At 44.5% G+C, this 20,898-nt stretch overlaps 1 protein-coding gene across 1 annotated transcript in view; it reads right to left on the reverse strand.

Annotated features, from left to right (window-relative positions):
* SLC7A1 (solute carrier family 7 member 1) overlaps positions 1–20,898 on the reverse strand; it is an 85,537-nt gene that overhangs the window by 38,129 nt on the left and 26,510 nt on the right. Inside the window, exon 3 of the mRNA XM_004384153.2 lies at positions 8,619–8,718. The gene's annotated coding sequence lies outside the window, so the exon portion shown is untranslated. The remainder of the gene's footprint in view (positions 1–8,618; positions 8,719–20,898) is intronic.

Below are 20,898 nucleotides of genomic sequence, written 5' to 3' on the forward strand. Positions count from 1 at the left end.
CTGCTAGAAGCAAACAATGTCATAAAACAGCAGCAGCCCCATGCCATGTACATACACCGTTTCACAGAATCCTCAACAGAAATGAATGAAGGAGCAATGCGTAGTCCTCTCGGGAGGCTAAGAGAATGGCATTTAGCTGGCAGATTACATTTTATAAGTGGAATCGGGATTTGAACCTAGGTCATCTGATTCTAGAAACTCTATTCTATACCAGTTGCCACGCTGATCTACCTTTGACTAAGCTTATTCTCCCCGCTGTCTGACAATTCTGTATTTGTCACCCGACTGAAATGCTACTAATAAAAGATTCATAAGGAAAAGCTCTATCTGAATGCTAATACCCCCACAGAAATTAAGTCCACTAGTCATTCACACAGTGCAATGAATCAAGCCAGATCTACTGGCTTTGGGGGAAAGGGAGCTTTATTTGAGACCAAGGAAAAGTGGGTAATTTGGGCTGCAGGGCCCCTCAGGGGCTACAGCGGAAAGTTTTGGAAAGCATAAAAGAGAGGAGAGGCAGTACACACTCATTATACAAGAAAACTAGCAAAATGCAGAAATGGACCTCGATTCTCCTTTCAGACCGTTCTTTATACGAGTCGGAATCATCGACTTGATGGCAACAGGTTTAGTTTAGTTTTGATTTGGTGGCGCAACGGTCAAGTGCTCTACTGCTAACCAAAAGGTTGGTGGTTTGAACCTACCCAGTGGTTTTGTGGGAGAAAGGCCTAGCAATCTGCTTCCGTAAAGATTACAGCCTAGAAAACCCTATGGGGCAGTTCTACTCTGTCACATGAGGTCACTTTGAGTTGAAATCAACTCAACAGCACTCAACGACAGCAAGTCATATACTACTACCCGTCTGTCAGTACTGCTGTACTATACAGGTTTGTGTGTTGCTGTGATGCTGGAAGCTGCGCCCCTGGTATTTCAAATACCAACAGGGTGACCCATGGTGGACAGGTTTCAGGGGAGCTTCTAGACTAAGACAGACGAGGAAGAAAGGCTGGGTGATCTACTTCTGAAAATTAGCCAGTGAAAACCATATGGATCACAAAAGAACACTGTTCAACTCGCTTATTTGGCCACGTCATCAGGAGGGACGGATCGCTGGAGAAGGACATCATGTTTGGTAAAGTGGAGGGCCGGCAAAGGTGAGGGAAATCCTTAATGAGATGGACTGACACAATGGCTGTAACAATCGACTCAAACAAACCAACAATCATGAAGATGGCGCAGGACTGGATTACCTTTCATTCTCTTACACATAAGGTCACCATAAGATGTAAAATGTTTAATTAAGGCAGTGGGTCAAGAAAATAGTATCTTGGAAAGACTAATGTGGTCTCGTTGTGAAGGTCAGATGGGAGGGTTTGAAAAGACCGAGTGCAAGGACTTCACGCTGCTCACAGCTCCGTCCTCTTTCTCTTCAGCAGCAAATCAGTATGTTCGCCTTTAAGCATGACATTTAATCCCACTAATAAAACACCGTTGCTTACACAAATGCTATAACTTTTCCTATCTGCCTGCCATTTATTCCCTAACCATGTTTTCTTTCCAAGATCCCTGACACAGATGTAACGCACACGTCCGTAGTTGCCATGGAAATTATCTATGTGGTCCGTGTCATGCAGTTGCCAGCCCAGTAAATAATCCCTCAGCAGGAAATACCACATTTTATGTAGGTCTGCCTCTCCTGTCACAGTCATACTTCACTGGTGGCCAAAACTTCAGGCCCCTACCCGTACAGGAAAACATTTATAATTTGAAAGAAATACCAGAGCCGCCTAGCATGGTTCACAATTTTCCTTGTCTTTGATCCTCCAAAACGACCTGTCATGATTTCCTAATCATGACATTTTCTTTCTATGTAATATACCTAGAAGAAAGGAGCCGCGGTGGCACAGTGGTTACGCCCTCGGCTGCTAACTGTAAGGTCAACAGTTTGGACCCAGCAGACACTCTGGGAGAGAAAGATGTGGCAGTCTGCTTCCATAAAGATTACAGCCTTGGGAACACTACGGGGCAGTTCTACTCTGTCCTATAAGGTCGCTATGAGTCGGAATCAAGTCAAGGGCACGACAACATATCTAGAGGAGACAGCGCAGCAGGAGGTAACAGAATGGATTGTCTACTAAAAGAACACTGTAATTTGATTTGCTGGAGATCCCTTTGAGGGGCCTGAAGCAAATGGCCAATTACACCAGAGCCCGAGAATACCAGGGAACTTGACTGAATGATCAAAGGCTGGGAGAGGGTCCACACGAGAGGACATGGCTGGAGTCAGAGACAGACAAAGCAGCCCAGAATGTTGGGCAAATCCAAACAGTTCCCACTAGAGCCCTGGTGGTGCCGTGGTTAAGAGCTCAGCCACTAACTGAAAGGTTGGTGGTTCGAACTCACCCAGTGGCTCCACAGGAGAAAGACCTGGTGATCTGTTCCGGTAAAGATTATAGCCTAGAAAACCCTACAAGGTGGTTCTACTCTGTCACATGGGGTGGCTATGAGTTGGAATCGACTTGACGGCACCCAACAACAACAAACAGGACAGAGTTGGATGGGATTAAGCGCGAGAGAGCTCTTCCAGAACATCACAGGGGTCGTGCTTTGGTCCTCCTTCTCAGGCAGTGTGAGAACCAGTGGCATCTGCTTTGCTTTCACGGGAGGCTTCAGTGCCATCTCATAAGAACAGGCTGTCACTCCAGAGGAGTCCCTGGGTGTTACAGATGGTTAATGTGCTCGGCTGCTACCCAAAAGGCTGGCACTTTGAGTCCATCCAGAGACGCCTCAGAAGGCCTGGAGATCTACTTCCAAAAACATCCACCATTGAAAACCCTATGAAGCACAGTTCTACTCTGACACACGTGGGGTCACCATCAGCTGGAATCAACGCGACGGCAAAGGGTTTGGTTTTTTTCCTGTCACGCCAGAATGCGACCAGAACTTGACCCAGAGCCTCTTGATAGGCCAACTCTCAATTCTCCACGCCGAGGATGTTCAAAACTCTTTTCTCTGGTCTCTGCCTTTGACAGACTTAACATTTTCAGGGAATGAGGAGACAGCATAGATTACTTCTGCTGTTGTTGAAGGAATTTCTAAAGGCTGAAAACAGACATTGCAACTTATACTCCAAATAGCACTCTTTGCATTCCCCAAAGCCACAGCAGAACCTGCTATGAGGACGTCTTGCCTTCTAGAAGTTCCCTGTCGAGTCAGTCATTTGAAACTCAGGGCTACATTTTCCTACACAAACAATGTGACAAAACAATATGACAAATCACAGTTGAGTTCTAAGCAAGCTCACAAAAAAAAACAAAAAACAAAAAACAGTTTAACCCACAACATTCTGAGGTAAAACAGCACTTCAGAACCACCCGCCACCCAGCGGGGTCAATGATGGCATGGGCAAGTACATGCTGGTTGGAAGAATAAACCCTATACAGCTGTGACCCTTTAACAGATTTAAAAGCACAGATTTCATTATTGAAAAAAGAACCAATTTCTCACAAAAATGGACAGCAGATGGGAAGCACTTTTCCATCTTTCTCTCAAAGAGCAAGCAAAGGTGGTATGTGGTGGAGAGCTTCTAAGGGGGCCCCTATAATCCAGCCTCCGGGTGCTCCCTTTGAGCGTGGGCAGGACTTCTGACCTGCTTCTGGCCAACAGAACACGGCAAAGGGAACAGGATGTCACTCTGTGACTATAGTGCATTATGTAAGACTGTCTGGTGAGCCGACCCTCCTTGCTGGGTGGCTGAAGTAAGCGGCCATGTTGGGAAAGCCCCTGTGGAGAGGAACTGCAGGCGGCCTCTGAGAACTTCAGGCAGCCTTTGGGAGCTGAGAGCAGTCTACAGCCAACAGTCAGCAAAAGGGCAAGACCCTCGGTTCTACAACCACATGGACACGAATCCTGCCCACAACCTGAGGGAGCCTGGAAGCGGGCTCTTCCCCAGCTGAGCCTCCAGACGAGAATCCCACCCAGCCGACACCCTGACTGCACCTTATACCCCAAATAATACTCTTTGCACTCCCCAATACCACAGCAGAAACTGCTTTGAGGATATCTTGCCTTGTAGAAGTTCACCTGAGACCCTGAGAAGAGGATCCAGCCCAGTCGTTCCAGTCTTGCCCACAGAAACTGTGAGATAAAAAACGTGTGCTGTTTTAAGCCGCTAAGCTTTTGTTACACGGCAGTAGGTAACTAATGACGTTGTTGTCGTCGAGTTGATCTCAACTCATCGTGACCCCATGTGACATAGTAGAAGTGCCCTGTAGGGTTTTCTAGGCTATAATCTTTATGGGAGCAGACTGCCAGGTCTTTCTCCCATGGTGCCACTGCGTGGGTTCAAAATGCCAACCTTTCCATTAGCAGCTGAGCACTTAACCAATGTGCCTCCAGAGCTCCTGAGATAACCAATACATGGTCCAAGTGGACATCTGAGAAACTAAGTGAGTTTGCACTCATTCTTTAAATCCTCAAGTAGCTAAAAATCAGAATCCCAGCATTTCTTTAACTCTCTTGGCCCCAATGGTGGCATTAGCCCTTGCTTCACCTGAAACTATTTTTTCTTGATCGAAGCTGAAGGATTTGAAAAAAACTGTCCTCCTTCTGGAAAAAGGGTGTACTATTAAGTGGCTGCTATTTCATTTTTTTTAAATGTATTTATTTACTCTGTGCTGCTGATCTAGGAGTTAAAGGAGCTACATAAATGAGCAACACATGATTCCTGCCCCAAAGTGCTCACAGTCAGAAAGAAAGAATAAAGTAACCACATTACAGGCAAACACCCACTCAACAAGTATTTATTTTACATCTACTGTGCCCCCCATCCCAAGTGCTTGGCCGCTAATCAAAAGCTTAGAGGTTCAAGTCCACCCAGGGGTACCTCAGAAGAAAGGCCTGGCGATCTACTCCCGAAAAATCAGCCACTGAAAACCCAAAGGAGCACAGTTCTACTCTGATGTGCCCAGGGTCACCATGAGTCAGGGTGGGCTGAACGGCAACTGGTTCTGGTTGTTATGCTCCTCCCGCCAGGTGCTCTAAGGAGCTCTGGTAGTGCAGTGGTTAAAGCGCTCAGCTGCGAACCAAAAGGTCGGCGGTTCAAACCTACCAGCCACCCTGCAAGGGAAAGGCGTGGCAGTCTGCTTCCATAAAGATTACAGCCTTGGGAACCCGATGGGGCAGTTCTACTCTGTCCTATAGGGTAGCTATGAGTCGGAACCGACTCAACGGCAACGGCTTTGGTTGGGTTTGGTCAGGTGCTAAGGAAACAGCAGGGAGAGAACAGACAAAGCTCCCTCCCCTCATGGGGGGAGGAGAGAATGTGATAAACCAGAGAACGTAAATGAGCGTGGCAGAGACCACAGGCCTCCAGTAGATGCACCATCTGTTTTTATGTCTGAGCTGTGTCTCTTCACATGAGCAGAGGTGACGCCGTGGTGGTGCTTAGCAGGCTGTGAATTCTCCTGACTCCAGCAAGGCACAGCTCCTTGCCCGAGGGTCTCAGAGCCACGCAGGAGCTTCCTTGTGCGCTGCCCGACCCCGAGGACCGGTACAGTCTGATTGAGGCTTTCTGCTCAGATGTCATCACTCACCACCACGGGCCCAGGGCTAGGTAATAAAGGAAGAGGTTCTAAAATAGTCTATTAAGACAGCAGAAACACATCTGACCGAGGCGGCAAGAGCAGAGTCCACTATGAACTCCCTCTCGTGGAAGCAGATTACCAAAGAAGCACCTCTAAGGGGAAGAGGAAAGAAGATATCCAAGGCTCACCGTGTCCACACACAATGGCTCAGGCGCGATGCAGTGTCCTCCCGCCCCGGCTGGCGGCTGGCGAGGATCCAGTTTTACCGACGGTCTTCAGGGAAGTGCACCTGCTAACGCTGCACCTTTGCTTCTGACACTTACAAGGTTGCAGCAGCCTCATAAACACGGCGCTGACTGATCACCACTGTCCTTGCTGGGAACTAGAGGCTTGAGGGAACACTTCCTCCTTCCGCCTTCATTCTTACTCCACGGCAGCCTGCTCAGAGCTGCACTCACATGGCCAAGGCCACAGGCTCCATCCCCCACCACGTCTTCTGATTAAGGACTTGGCATAGGCTGCTCATCCTGAGTAGGCATGCATTCTTGATGCGGCCATCAACTCAGAATTATGAGTACCAACGGCCCCAAGATGACATAAGAACGTGAGTAGGGGGAGTCAGGTGGAGTTCTTTATACACACACACAACTGAGCACACTTTACCTTGACTTTTGTGAGGAAAAAAATGGTGATGATAACCACAGAGTATCCATTCAGTAAGCCTTTATAATCTGATTTCAAAAATAATCAGAGCAATAGTTTTCAAATATTTTAATAGTAAAACGCTTTTTCCAAACTCCATTTTACATGGAATCCACTAGAAGAACCAGCTAAAACTGAACTGTCTGGGTGGTGCAGACAATGAACACACTCAGTTGCTACCTGAAAGGTTGGAGGTTCGAGTCCACCGAGAGGTGCCTCGGAAGAAAGGCCTGGCGATCTGCTTCCAAAAAAATCAGCCGTTGAAAATCCTATGGAGAACAGTTCTATTTTGATACACATGGGGGCACCATGAGTTGGAATCAACTCCATGAGAAATGGTAGTGGTAACCCTTATTTAAAGAGGGATAGGGCCAGAGAGCCTCACTGGCTGGCCTCTACCTCTCCCTCCCTGCCTGGCTCCTCCGTCCCCCTCTGTCCCTTCCTCAGAACTCCAGGACTCCCAGGGAACAGCGTGAAATACACTGACCTACTGCAGACTAGTCTAACACCTACACCCAAGAACAAGTTAGCATGGAATTCTTTTTTTAAAAAAGGGTGAGAGGAACAGGAGCAAGATGAAAAGTTCTCCGGCCGGAAGGAAAGTGGAACCAGCCCCCCGCATCTAAGAAATGCAGAGGCTCCCCTTATCTACCCAGAGACTCGAAGAACTAGATGGTGTCCGGCGCCCACTACCGACCATTCTGATCAGGGCCACAATAGGCGGATCCTGACAGAATGGGAGAAAAACGTGGAACAGATTTCAAATTCTTAAAAAGTCCAGACTTACTGGATCCACTGAGACTAGAGGACTCCTTGAGGCTATTACCCGGAGATACTCTTTAAACCCTGAAATGAAACTATCCCTTGAGATTACCTTTAGCAAAATAATAGAGTGGCACACCAAATAAAGGATATTACCCATCGGTACAGTGCTTCATTTAAAAAATCGTCTACTAAAAAAAAAAATCTATATGACACCAAAGGTCAACATTTACTCTAAAGCAAAGATGAGAAGGTTAGGGTGGCAGGGAAACTAGAGTACTGGAAACAGAACAACCAGAATGCAATCTGAGAGAATGTTGACACATTGTAAAAAATGTAATATCACTGCACAATTTGTGCAGAAATTGTCCAACAGGAACCTAATTTACTGTGTAAGCTTTCACCAAAAACACAATAAAATATTATTAAAAAAAGCAAAGGCTCCAGGAGTAAAATCAGAAATGCAGCCAGAGGCCATCATTGCTGCTGCATCTGAGGCTACTAGGAGGCAAGCGAGTGGCCACTGCACATGCACAGGTGCTTTTACCTGCTGCAGGCTGCACACCACCCAGGTGTATGCCTGGGAACGGGGGCTGGAGGGGCTGAGGCAGACCCTTTCTCCATAGCACGCCACCACAACCAGGCCTCTGCACACAAGGCCTCACAACCTGCAGAGACCTGTTCAGAAGGAAATGCAGTCATGTAAGAAACAGTCACGTGAAAAGTCAAACCTGCCTCTCTCTGCCTGGAGCAACAGAGGAAGAGAGTCAGGAATTGGAGGAGGAAATGGAATGTGTAGCTAACCGCCTCTATGAACAACTGCCTCCTTTGCCACGAGACCAGAAGAACTGGATGGTACCCAGCTGCCATTACTGAATGTTTTGATCAATGATTCTATAGAAGAATCCTGATCAAAAGGGGGAAAACACAGAACAGAATTTCAAATTTTCATGGATTCCAGACTTTCTGGAGCAATGGACGCTGGATAAATCTCTAAAACTCTTGCCCCGAGACAATCTTTTAAATCTTAAACCAAACTATCCCCTGAAGTCTTCTTAAAACTAAACAATAGTTTAGCTTAAGTAGTAAAAAAACATCTGTCTTGAGCATTATGCTCTATCTATGCAGGATCACACTGACAACAGCAACTCAAAAAATTCGATATGAACCTCAGGGGGCAGTGAGTTTATGTTAATGGGGGAAGAACAACTCAGAAAAGGAGGGTGAGAATGGTTGCACGACTTGAAGAATGTAATCAATGTTAGTGAATTGTACATGTAGAAATTGCTGAATTGGTGTATGTTTTGCCGTGTATATGCTCGACAACAACAAAATTGAAAAAAAGGCAAATCTGCCTTCAGGTGAGTCAATGAGGTAGAAAGGAGCTCACGGATGAGACGCAGAAAACACAGCAATTACAATGTTTTTCTTAAGGAGAAGACTAAGGTTTTTAGCTGTCAATGAACTTAAAAAGTGGACTTAAAAAGTCAACCCCATTAACCGCCGATGCCTGAAGGTCTAAATAAATAACATGCTCTTTAGGGTGTGGTGTTGCTGGGCGGACTGTACCTGGGCTGTGAGGTGAGGACTCAAAGCTTCGTCACCTGAGGATCACCTGGGTCTTAAGGCAAAGACGTGTCAGGAGAGGTAAGCCGGTGGCTTCAGGCTCCTGGAAGGCAAGGAAGAGATGTTAGACATGGCCTCTTTTGGCTCCAGAACCGCAAAGACTGTGGCTGTTACAAGAAGGAATGACTTCCAGTCACTTCAGCATCAGAAAGAACATCCAAACTGTGACACCAACTAAAGACGCAACAAGCCTCACCCAGAGGTAAAAAGGTCCTACCCTGGGACCGATGAGACCAGAGGCTGACTCAGGTAGGAGGTGGGGGACTGGACTAGCTGGCTGACCTCCAAACCAGAGGTTCTGCGACTCCCATCTCTACAAATGGACTGTCAAATTTCAAATCAGGATGATGTGAGAGTCACTAGGCTACTTCAAAGGAGCCCTGATGGTACAGTGGTTAAGCGCTAATCAAAAGGTCAGCGGTTTGAACCTACCAGTCACCCTGTGGGAGAAAGATGTGGCAGTCTGCTTCTGTAAAGATTACAGCCTTGGAAACCCTATGGGGTAGTTCTACTCTGTCCTATAGGGTCGCTATGAGTAGGAATCGACTCTACAGCAATGGGTTTTGTGTTTGGTTTGGAGGCTACTTCCACACATGTGGGGTACAAAGGTGGACATGCAGATGCTCTGAGGCCCCTGTTAGGGGACACACAGGAGAGTGAATCCTGACACAGGTATTGAGAGTTGAGGGAAGCCTGGGCATAAAACCCTGTTAGGAAGCAGCTGACTCTCATGGGTACAGTCTGCCATTTTGCAATACAGGTCTCCTGGACTAGCTGACAGACAAGTGCTGAGTGGGCACCAGCACAGTCTGACCGCTTCAAGATGAACCACAGATTGTTCTAGAAACAGGTCCTGTGTTCTTGCACCACCGTGCCTGGTGGAGTGGCCCACAGTCCCAGAAGGAATGAAATCAATCCTCGCCAGTGACAGCAGTTGTCACTGTCTGGGTGCAGCTGACAGCATCACTTTCCTGTGAGGGTACGCTAGGAAGAACCTCTTAGATTACGCACATATGAAGTTCTTTATCCTCTAAATCTTCCCGTTTATACTCTGCATATGTTCATGCACTTGCCCAGGAGTTGGAAAGGTTTAATTAAGCTTGCTGAACATGACGCCCACCTAATGTGAACCCAGAGAGGGTTATCGTTATGCCAAACACGCGTATAAAGATGCTAATCAACAGTGAAGAGCTTTATAACTTAAACAGCAGCTAGCTATGTTTCTAACAATTGGAACCCTACTCCACCCCAACCAAAACCTTTGGTCCATTCAATTCATGTACTGATATTTCATTATTTTCCACTTCCTATTTTGAAAATACCCAAGCCTACAGAAAAGCTGAAAAAAATATTTCCATACTCTTCCTCTATGTTTACCAATGATTAACATTTTCTTTATCTTTCTTCAAAGTATATACTTTGCTCATGAACATCTGACACCATGACACTTGACCCTAAATACCTGAGCAAGTATCTCCTAAGAATGGCACTTCCCTACATAACTGGAGGATCATTATCACAGCAAAGAAACCTAACATTAACTCAGTGTCATCTAAAACACAGACCAGAATCAAATTTCCCCAATTGTCAACATATTGCTCTTTCTTGATGATTTCCTGATCATGTGCCAAATGTCATAAGGGCTTTGAGAAAAACCAAGACAAAGATGAGACAGGCACTTAGAGGCCCTACAGTGAGACAGAAGGAGCCCTGGTAGCAGTGGTTAAGCATTCAGCTGCTAACCGAAAGTTTGGTGATGCGAACCCAACCAGCGGCTCCATGAGAGAAAGACCTGGTGATCCCCAGTAACGATTACAGCCTAGAAAACCCTAAGAGGCAGTTCTACTCCATCACATGGGGTCACTATGAGTCAGAAGCGACTTGACGGCTCCTAACAACACAGTGAGATGGACTGAGACAGTGGCTAAAACAACAAACAGACGCAAACATGGGGATGGCACAAGACTAGGCAAGGTTTCATTCTGGTGTACATGACGCCACCATGAGTCGGAGCCGACTCAACAACAACAGTGAGATAAACACAAAAGCAATGGTTCATATGCAAGGCTCTGTCTCGGTGGAAGAGAAGGCAGTTGGCGCTGTGTGGAGACTTCAGATAAGGCTTTGGACCAAGGCGACGTTGAGAGGACCAGTTTACTAAATATATATGCGGAGAGGGAAGGAAGTGCTCCAGAGGATCGGAACAGGATGTACAAATGTGGAAGCTTGAAACAAGGCTGCGATGGAAACTCGCAACGTGCTGCAGGCCGAGGGTTGACATCATCAGAGCCCTTGTCATCAAGAAAATGTCACTTTATCCCTGGGGGCCACTGTGGGCAGGGGTGGTAACAGAAGAGGTAATTAGCCAAGGGTCACAATCAGATTTATATTTTAGGAAGGTAAGTCTGGATTAAGGAGCCCCGGTGGCGTAATGGATAAGTGCACAGCTGCTAACCGAAAGGTCAGCAGTTCGAACTCACCAGTGGCTCCACGGAAGAAAGATGTGGCAATTTGGTCTTGCAAAGATTACAGCCTAGGAAACCCTATGTGGCAGTTCTACTCTGTCACATGGGGTCGCTATGAGTCGGAATCGACTTGACAGCACACAACAACTCTGGAATAAAAGGGCCAGAATCCAGAAGGAATTACCTGTTGCCAAAGATAAAATTTGAGCTTTCAAGCAAAAATTAGTCATTTGGGGAAACTTTTCTCTGTCGCCGAGATCTTGACCGCTTCCCAATACTTAAAGAGCTTTCTGATCGTATTGCTGGTGATATTAACAAATACGATTTTTTCAATATGGTATCATGCAATGTGTCAACATTTGGACAATCTATGCAATTCAGCAAAACAATAATTCAGTAAAACAGAATCACTCATGGATGAAAGATTAATTCAAAGTGCAAGATGGTATGGTGGTGCTGTAGTCAACTCCGATTCACAGCAATCCCATGTGACAGAGTAGAACTGCCCTATAGGGTTTCCCAAGCTGTAATCTTTATGAGAGCAGATCGCCAGGTCCTTCTCCTGTGGAGCCGCTGGGTGGGTTCAAGGTGCCAACCTTTCAGTTAGCAGCTGAATGCTTAACCACTGTGCCACCAGAGCTCTTTAAAGTGCAAGACAGACTAATAAATTCTGGAGTTCAAAGAGTTCACTGATATCTTTCAGATTCCACAGTTGAACCAACCATCACCTGTCGAGTTTTGGTGTAGGATCAAAAAAGAATGTCCACAATTACCTGAAAAGGGTGCGAAAATATTCCTTTTTTCCAAACTACATACCTGTGAGGACATTTTTTTTTTATATACTTCAACCAAACAGAGGTAATACAGAAGCAGATATGAGAATCTAGTTGCCTTTCTGTAAGCTGAACATTAAAGAGATTTGTACATATGTAAAACAATGACACTCCTTCTCATTAAATTTTTTTGTTTAGTTAAAGATATTTTTCATAAAAATGTTACTTTGACTGACATGTTGTTATTGTTAGCTGCCACTGAATCAGCTCTGACTCATGGCAACCACATGTACAACAGGCCAAAGCGTGGCCCAGTCGCGCGCCATCTTCATGTTTGAGTTCAATGTTGCAGCTATTGCAGTGCCTTCCAACCTAGAAGGCTCATCTTCCAGCACTATACTGGACACTATTCTGTTGTGATCCGTGAGGTTTTCACTGGAATCATTATCCAAAGTAGACCGTCAGGTCTTTCCTCCTAGTCTATCTTAGCCTGGAAGCTCCACTGAAATATGTTCACCATGGGTGACCGTGACGGTATTTGCAATACATGTGGCACAGCTTCCAGCATCACAACAACACGCAAGCCACCGGAGCATGACAAACTAACAGACAGGTGGCAGGAAGTTAACATAATATGGGTTTATTGTTGTTATTTTAAAAAGAATTAATCCATAAACATTTTAAGTTGTTCTCAATTTTAATTTCTAATATGATACATAACCCACATAAGCAAAAGTCCTTTGGAGTCGTCATAATTTTTAAGAGAGTAAAGGGGTTCTGAGACCAAACAGTTTGAGAACCACTGCTTAAGGGCTGCCTAATCAAATGAACAAAACCAAGCTTAATAATATGCTCAACATCCGGAAAACCACTACCCTGCTTCCTTAAGGCATGAATTAATAAGCAGCCTGTCAGAGTAATTCTTGCTCCCGTCATACTTGTCTGTCATGGTACAAAAGCAGTGAATGCTAAGCTTGAAGGTCCTAAAGAAAAGTATGCCATACATTAATCCAGGATGAACTCATCAGCATTAATGGGATTGGAATGCATGGCAAATAAATTAATTAGTACTGCTTTTCTTTAATCCAAGCGTGTTCCAACTGACTTACTCTGATTTCTCAGATTTGAAAATTCATTTGTTAAAGGCGGAGTCGTGAAAATGCTCCACCCCCTAGCTAAAGAATCCAATTTCATTTATTTCATACATATAACAAACAGCATTCCAAAACCCCCTTTCCCAGGCTTCCAGGAGCTGCGAAAGCATAACTGCAACAGTGTGTAAGCCTGCTCTTGTAGGGGACACGGTTTCAAACGGAGAGAAAACGTGTACATAAAAGAAGCTGGCAACACCAGCAAACATATTCCCCTGAGCAATTTATAAATCAAAAGGAGTCAGATATTTCTATTAAATATACTGGTAATCATAACCAGTTGCACATTGAGTTGACTCCAACTCATGGCAACCCCAAGGGTGCTGGAGCAGAACTGTGCTCCATAGGGTTTTCAGTGACTGATTTTTTGGAAGTAGATAGATCACCAGGCCTTTCTTTTGAGGCTTCTCTCAGTGGACTTGAACCTTCAACCTTCTGGTTAGCAGCCAAGTGTGTTAACCATTTGCACCACCTAGGGACTCCTTAATGTTTTTTAATTTATTTTATTAAACATAATGTCCAACTGTTTGGCAACTTACATAGCTTCTTTGTCTATGAATGAGTTTTGGCCTTATTCTTCACCCAACAAATATTTAGTGAATGTCAGATACAGTTCTAGACATGGTGGGGTGTGGCAGGCAGTGAACTAACCACATCAAAACCCTGTTCCTGCGGAGTTGATATTCTATCATTAGAAATGGCTCTGTATGATAAGTATGGAAGTACAGATAGTCCTCAACTTCCAACGGGGATCCGTTCCAATGACTCTGTTGTCAGTTCTGACATAAGTCAAAAAAAAAAAAAATGAAGTATTCAAGTTTTCATGATTATTTTCTTTCATTATCTGTACCTTTATAAATCCGACATTTGTCTTGGGAGTTGGCAACATTACATCTGAGAATGATCATATCAGCAAATTATGTGCTGTAATGTTGTATGTAGTACATACCACTAACGATAAATGTACCAAAAAAAAAAAGGGACGGTCATAAGTATGGTTCATCATAACTCAGATACGTCCTAAGTCGGGGAACCACTTGTAATAATAACAGAAGGTAGCAGACTTCTGATCTCCTAAAGTAATCCATGAGATTAGTGAGAAATCAGATGAACCTCAATTACACAAGCAAGTGCCCCTCCTGCGAGAAAGTCCAAAAGTACTGTTATTGGCGAGTGGGACCCAAAGCTGATAAGACTAAGAGGAACAAAGTTTAAGGCACTTTGGGGATTTCTGTTAAGTCGACTGACTTCCACTTCAACCACTATGTCAAGAACAGCACTCCTAATTACTGGGCTGAAGGCTGGGGGGACCATGGTCTTGGGGAACATCTAGATCAACTGGTATAACATAGTTTATAAAGAAAATGTTCCACATTCTACTTTGGTTAGTAGTGTCTGGGGTCTTAAAAGCTTGTGAGTGGCCATCTAAGATACTCCACTGGTCTCACCTCATCTGGAGCAAGGGAAAAGGAAGAAAACCAAAGACACAAGGGAAAGATTAGTCCAAAGGACTAATGGACCACAACTACCACAGCCTCCACCAGACTGAGTCCAGCACAATTAGATGGTGCCTGGCTACCACCAATGAGTGCTCTGACAGGGATCACAACAGAGGGTCCTGGGCAGAGCTGGAGAAAAATGTAGAACAAAATTCTAACTCACAAAAAAAGACCAAACTTACTGGCCTGACAGACACCCTTTGAGCTCAGTAATGAAGTCACTCCAGAAGTTTACCCTTCATCTAAAGACTAGACAGGTCCATAAAACAAAACGAGATTAAATGGGTACATCAGCCCAGGGACAAGGACAAGAAGGCAGAAGGCAACAGGAAAGCTGGTAATGGGGAACCCAAGGTTGAGAAGGGGAGAGTGTCGACATGTCGTGATGTTGGCAACCAATGTCACAAAACCATGTGTATTAATTGTTTAATGAGAAACTAGTTTGCTCTGTAAACCTTCATCTAAAATACAATAAAAAAAAATTTTTTTTTAAACCCAATGGGAGGAAAACCGCACTATTTCAACTCCTGTGTCTAGCACATGCCTGGTATATAAGAAGCACTCAATAAATGTTTTTTTAATCAAAAATAAAAAAGAAATTGTTGAATTGGTGTGTGTTTTGCTGTGTATATTTTCAACAACAACAAAATAAACTGCTGCTTCTATCTAACATAGAGAAGATCAAGAGTTTGAAGAATTTATCTATCTAGGATCAAATCGACAACAGTTATCTCGAAAGGTTTGATAGGAACCTTAGGGGGCAGTGAGTTTATGTTAAGGGGGAAGCAACAACTTGGAAAAGGAGGGTGAGAATGGTCGCACAACTTGAAGAACGTGATTGATGTCACTGAATTGAACATGTAGAAATTGTTGAATTGGTGTATGTTCTGCTGTGTATATCCTCAACAACAACAACAACAAAAATAAATTGAAAGAAGGAAGGAAGGAAGAAGGGAAGGAAGGAAAGAAAGAAGTTGGAAGAGAGGGGATTGCTGGGGATTTAGGGGTCTGGATTTAGGAATTAAGAAAAGGGGAGGGGCTGAGTGGGTGGGGTTCTCTGTGAGAAAAGAAATAACGGGCACTGAGGGGCCACTAAGTGTCCCTCAGGGGCCCTGGTGGCGCAATGGTAAACTGCTAACTGAAAGGTTAGCGGTTCAAACCCACCCAGCGGCTCCAGCAATCCCGTCTCTTCAGATTTTTTGATCTTGGAGATTACAGCCAAGAAAACCCTATGGCGCAGTTCTGTTCTGTCACATCTGGTTGCTGTGAGTGGAAATGGACTGGGCAGAACCTAACAAACAACAACATGTGTATCGGATTTAAGGCTCAAACCAGCCTCAAGAGAGAGGCCATTTTATCCCCCTGTTACACATGAGATACTGAAGCTCAAAGAAAGTAACTTGACTCTCAAACTGAGGTCTCATCACTATTTTATGGAGAAGTCTTCTTGTTATTATGAAAAACACAATGTTTCAATGTTTAAGTGGAAAGTATATCTTTAATTTGTGGTTATGGAGAAGCAAAAAGATTGGGAGCCATGTTCAGCTTTCTCTGCCAGCAGCGCTCCACCTGCAAAAGAGCCTGAAACCTCTTTATTTTGCAACACCTGAGTATTTGAAAAACGAAATCATAAATTCTGGGAGTTGGAAGGAGCCAACCAGCCACCAAATGCAGAAATCCCAGTAGACTGCAAAAGGGAAAAGTGATTAGGGCAGGAGAATAGTGAGGGGAGAGAGGAGGGCAGGACTAAAGCTGCAGGAAGGAGGGGAGTGGAAAGATACACTGACTTTTCCATACAGTCATTTCCCTCCCTGCACTCTAAACGTTCTCACCAAATAGCCTTGGAATTGTACCCCTGGTCCACCAATCACGAACGCACACCTGAAGTCAGTTACATCCCCACTGACAATAATAATAATAACGGCTAACATTTATATTAAGGTCCCTGGGTGTCATAAGCTCTTTGCCCTCAGCTACTAATTGGAACAGACAACGGTTCGAGCTTACTCAGTGTCACCTCAAAAGAAGGGCCTGGTGATCTGCTTCTGAAAAGATTACAACCAAGAAAACCCCATGGAGTAGTTCTACTCTGTAACACGCAGCCACCATGAGTCAGAATCAACTCAAAGACAACTGGTTTTGTTTTAACACTTATATTGTTATTGTTGTTAGATGCCGTCGAGTCAATTTCGACTCATAGCGACCCCATGTGACAGAGAAGAACTGCCCCATAAGATTTTCCAGGCTATAAACTTTACAGAAGAAGATCACCAGGTCTTTCTCCTGTGTAGCCACTGGGTGGATTCAAACCACCAACCTTCTGGTCAGCAGCCAAGCACTTACAACCATCACACCACGAGGGCTCCTTAACACTTACATTAAGTGCCTACCACCATCGTGCTTGGTAAAGTAGAGGGTCAGCAAAAAAAGAGGAAGACCCTCAACGAGATGGATCCACAAGGTGGCTGAAACAATGGGCTCAAACGCAGCAACAATTGTGAGGATGGCGCAGGATGGGGCAGTGTTTCATTCTGTTGTACGTGGGTCGCTATGAGTCAGAACTGACTCAAACGGCACTTAACAACAAGCACCAGCACGGCCCTCTCCTAAGGCACTGCAGGTGTGTGACTTCCTTTAATACTCAAACCAAGCCTTCGAAGCTTATACTGTTATGACACCCATTTCACCCATGGAAAAATGAGCTCCATAAAGTAGGTAAGAAGTGGAGCCTTGGCTCTAACCTCAGCGTGTCAATTCTAAAGCCTCTGTGATGCTCCACTGTTTCCAATACTGCTGAAGCTCTAGGTGAGACCTCTAACAGGTCCTCTAGGGCAACAGGTCATAATGCAGTTACAGTAACAGTTTAATTAGACACAAGGACCATCCTCCCACTTAGTAAATACAGGCAGTAGGATGTAATGGAAAGATATCAAGGTCTTGAAGAAGACTTTGGTTTCAATCCCTGCTCAGCTACTTACTAGCTGGATGAACCTGGACAAACTATTCCGACTCTCCATTTCCTCATTTCTCCAATGAGACAATCACCGCTAGGCTCACAGAAACGGGTGAAAAAATAAAATTGAGAACATGCCTATAAATATGTGAAGCACTTTTTGAAATAAATTCATTCTTGGAGAATTTTGCTGAATAAATAACAATTTCAGTAACACTTCTTCCTTTCATACTGTTCTTCAATTGCACTAACTCCTAGATGACATTTTGAAATTCCTCTGCCAAACAGCTAATGAGCTATACAAATATAAATAAATGCAGTCACGGGGAGCCACTATTTAAAGAAATTCTCTCGTTTCAAAGAATTATTTCATATGTGAATAGCCAGCTCTTAATTACATGGTTTGTCAATATTTTTAAGGAATTATCTCATTAACAAGCTGCTGGAGTAGACTGTGGTGCCCATCCTGAATTGGGACATGTGATGCTTCTGTCTGCCAGTTATTTATGGAGGACTGACCAAAAAATAATGAGCCCTGGAGGCGCAGCGGTTAAGAGCTCACTGCTCACCGAAAGGTCAGCAGTCTGAATCCACCAGCTGCTCCTTGGAAATCCTACGGGGCAGTTCTACTCTGTCCTACAGGGTTGCTATGAATCGGAATCCACTTGATGGCAACGGGTTTTTGAAGGTGCATGGTTAAGCTCTTGGCTGTTAACTGAAAGGTCAGCAGTTCAACCTCACCAGCCACTCCATGGGAGAAAGATGTGGCAGTCTGCTTCTGTACAGATTACAGCCTTGGAAACGCTATGGGGCAGTTCCACTCTGTCCTATAAGGTCACTATGAGTTGGAATCGACTCGACGGGCAGTGGGTTTGGTTTTTTATTTTACTCTTAACCGAGACACGACGTCAGTCATTTCATCAAAACCTAAGAGGATAAATTGACAACAGCAATTGGAAAGACTAGGTAGGAAGCTGAGGGGGCAATGGGTTTATTACGTTAATGGAGGAGGAACAATTTGGAAAATGAAGATGAGAATGATTGTACCACTCGAAGACTGTAATCAATGTCACTGAATTGCACATGTAGACATTGTGGAACTGGTGTATGTTTTGTTGTGTGTATCTTCAACAATAAAAAAAAAATTTTTTAATCAAAAAAAGCTAAGAGGAATCCCCAAAATGTTAAACATAGAGTTGACATATGACCCAGCAATTCTTCTCCTAAATGAAAACATGTAGCCACACAAAAACTTGCACACGAATGTTCACAGCAGCACTATTCACAATAGCCAAAAAGTGGAAACAACCCAAGGGATCTATCAGCTAATGAATGGGTACACAAAATGTGGTACAACCACACAATGGAATATTTATTATTCCGCAATAAAGAAGGACTGATGTACTGAAGCTATATGCCAGCACATGGACGAACCTTGAAAGCATTATGTTAAATTAAAGACACAAGTCACAGAAGACTACATATTGTTTATGACCCCACTTATATGAAATGCCCAGAATAGAAAGTAGATTAGTGGTTGCCTAGAGCTGGGGTTGGGGGAGAGAAATGGGGAGAGATTCCAATGGGTATGGGTTTCCTTTTTAGGGTGATGAAAGTGTTCTAAAATCAAATGTGGTGATGGTTGCACAACTCTATGAATATACTAAAACCAGTGAACTGTACACTTTAAACTGGTAAACTTTATATGGTATGTGAATTATATTCAATAAAGCTGTTAAAAAAAATAGAGGCCGACCAGATCCACAAGGAATGGTAGGATAGTTTTAACATTAACCATGCCCAGGCAGATCCAACAAGGGCCATACAAGTTCAGTTGCTAAAGCAGCATTTTCTCAAACATACTTTGATTCTGCTTCAACTCAAAACTCTGCCACCAAAAAAAAAGAAAGAAAGAAAATCAATAATTATGGCTCTGGTTGCAATTGGTAAGAGGATTTCCACTAAATTTGCACAACTGTTTATTACATGTTAACAGTCATTATGCTTTCAGAGCTTCATGAATATGAAATTAGCTCCTACTTAATAAAGCCTCCCTGCAGGCACAGCCACATCTTTTGTTGTTCTGTGAAACTGCAAACATAAGCTTTAATATGTAGCTTAAACATTTCATGGAGACAGGGCGCAGGATAATAAAATTGAGGAAGAATACAGCATTTGTTGGTTTAAATAATATGATATATTTAGTTTAACCTTTTAGCTCCAATAGAGTACTCTGCGTGCAGATGGTCTAGGATCTCAGAGAAAATGGCATAGCTTTAATAGGTAATCAAGGTTTCTGCATGGTGCAGGCTAACCTAAAAGTTGGCAGTTCAAACCTACCCAACAGTACCGTGGAAGAAAAGGCCTGGTGATCTGCTTCCATTACGATTACAGTCAAGAAAACCCTACGGGGCAGTTCTACTTTGTCATGTGAGGTAGCCATGAGTCAGAATTGACTCGACCACAACTGACAACTAACTGAAAGGTTGCTAGTTAGAACCCACCCAGGTCACGGCCTAAGAAAGGCCTGGACACTTGCTTCTGTAAAGATTACAGCCAAGAAAATCTTATGGGGAGTTCTACTCTGTACTACCATGGGGTCACCATGAGTTGGGATCAACTCAATGGCAACGACACATACAGTAGGTAAGCAGAAGAAATTAAAAGATCACCAGGCAGTACGAAATTTAGTGAGGTCTCTTAAAACTAGCCGGAGTCCCTAGGTGGAGCAAACAGTTAATGCGCTTGACTGCTGACTGAAAGGTGGGAGTTTCGAATCCATGCGGAGAAGCCTCGGAAGAAAGGCTTGGTGATCTACTTCCGAAAAATCAGTCACTGAAAACACTATGGAACACAGTTTTACTCTGACACACACGGGACGCCATAAGTTGGAGGCGACTCCACGGCAAAAGCACTGTATTTCTAAGGCCATCGAGGCCCACTACCAGGGCAAATAAATTACCAGTGAGGCTGGGGAAAAGACATGCCAAATTGGCAAGCTGGAGAGAAAAAAATGCATGAGAGACAAATTTCAGGATCCCTCCCGTCCTGAATGTTCGAAATGCTCAGAGGTTTGTTGGCAGCAGCCTTTTGTCTGCCAAGGCACACCTGACAGGTGAGTTCCTGTGACACTTCCCGAGTTTGTAGCTGCTGGGCACAGCTCCGTGCGGTGGGATTCGCCCGCCGCCCCCCCCTCCTTCCCACGGTGTCCCGTCTGGTGCGGCAGCTCCCAGGAGCCTATAAAGACAAATGGGCTGCGGATGTAGCCCGGAGCCAAGGAAACCGGCCCAGGTTCAGGAGAGCCCAGACTGCAGGCACTCCGCCCGCAACTACCCGGAGGAATTAAGCAAGCAGTTGCCAAGCCTCTGCCTCTGGATCTCTG

Source organism: Trichechus manatus, unplaced genomic scaffold (genome assembly GCF_000243295.1).
Source record: "Trichechus manatus latirostris isolate Lorelei unplaced genomic scaffold, TriManLat1.0 scaffold00118, whole genome shotgun sequence".
Lineage (NCBI taxonomy): Eukaryota > Metazoa > Chordata > Mammalia > Sirenia > Trichechidae > Trichechus > Trichechus manatus.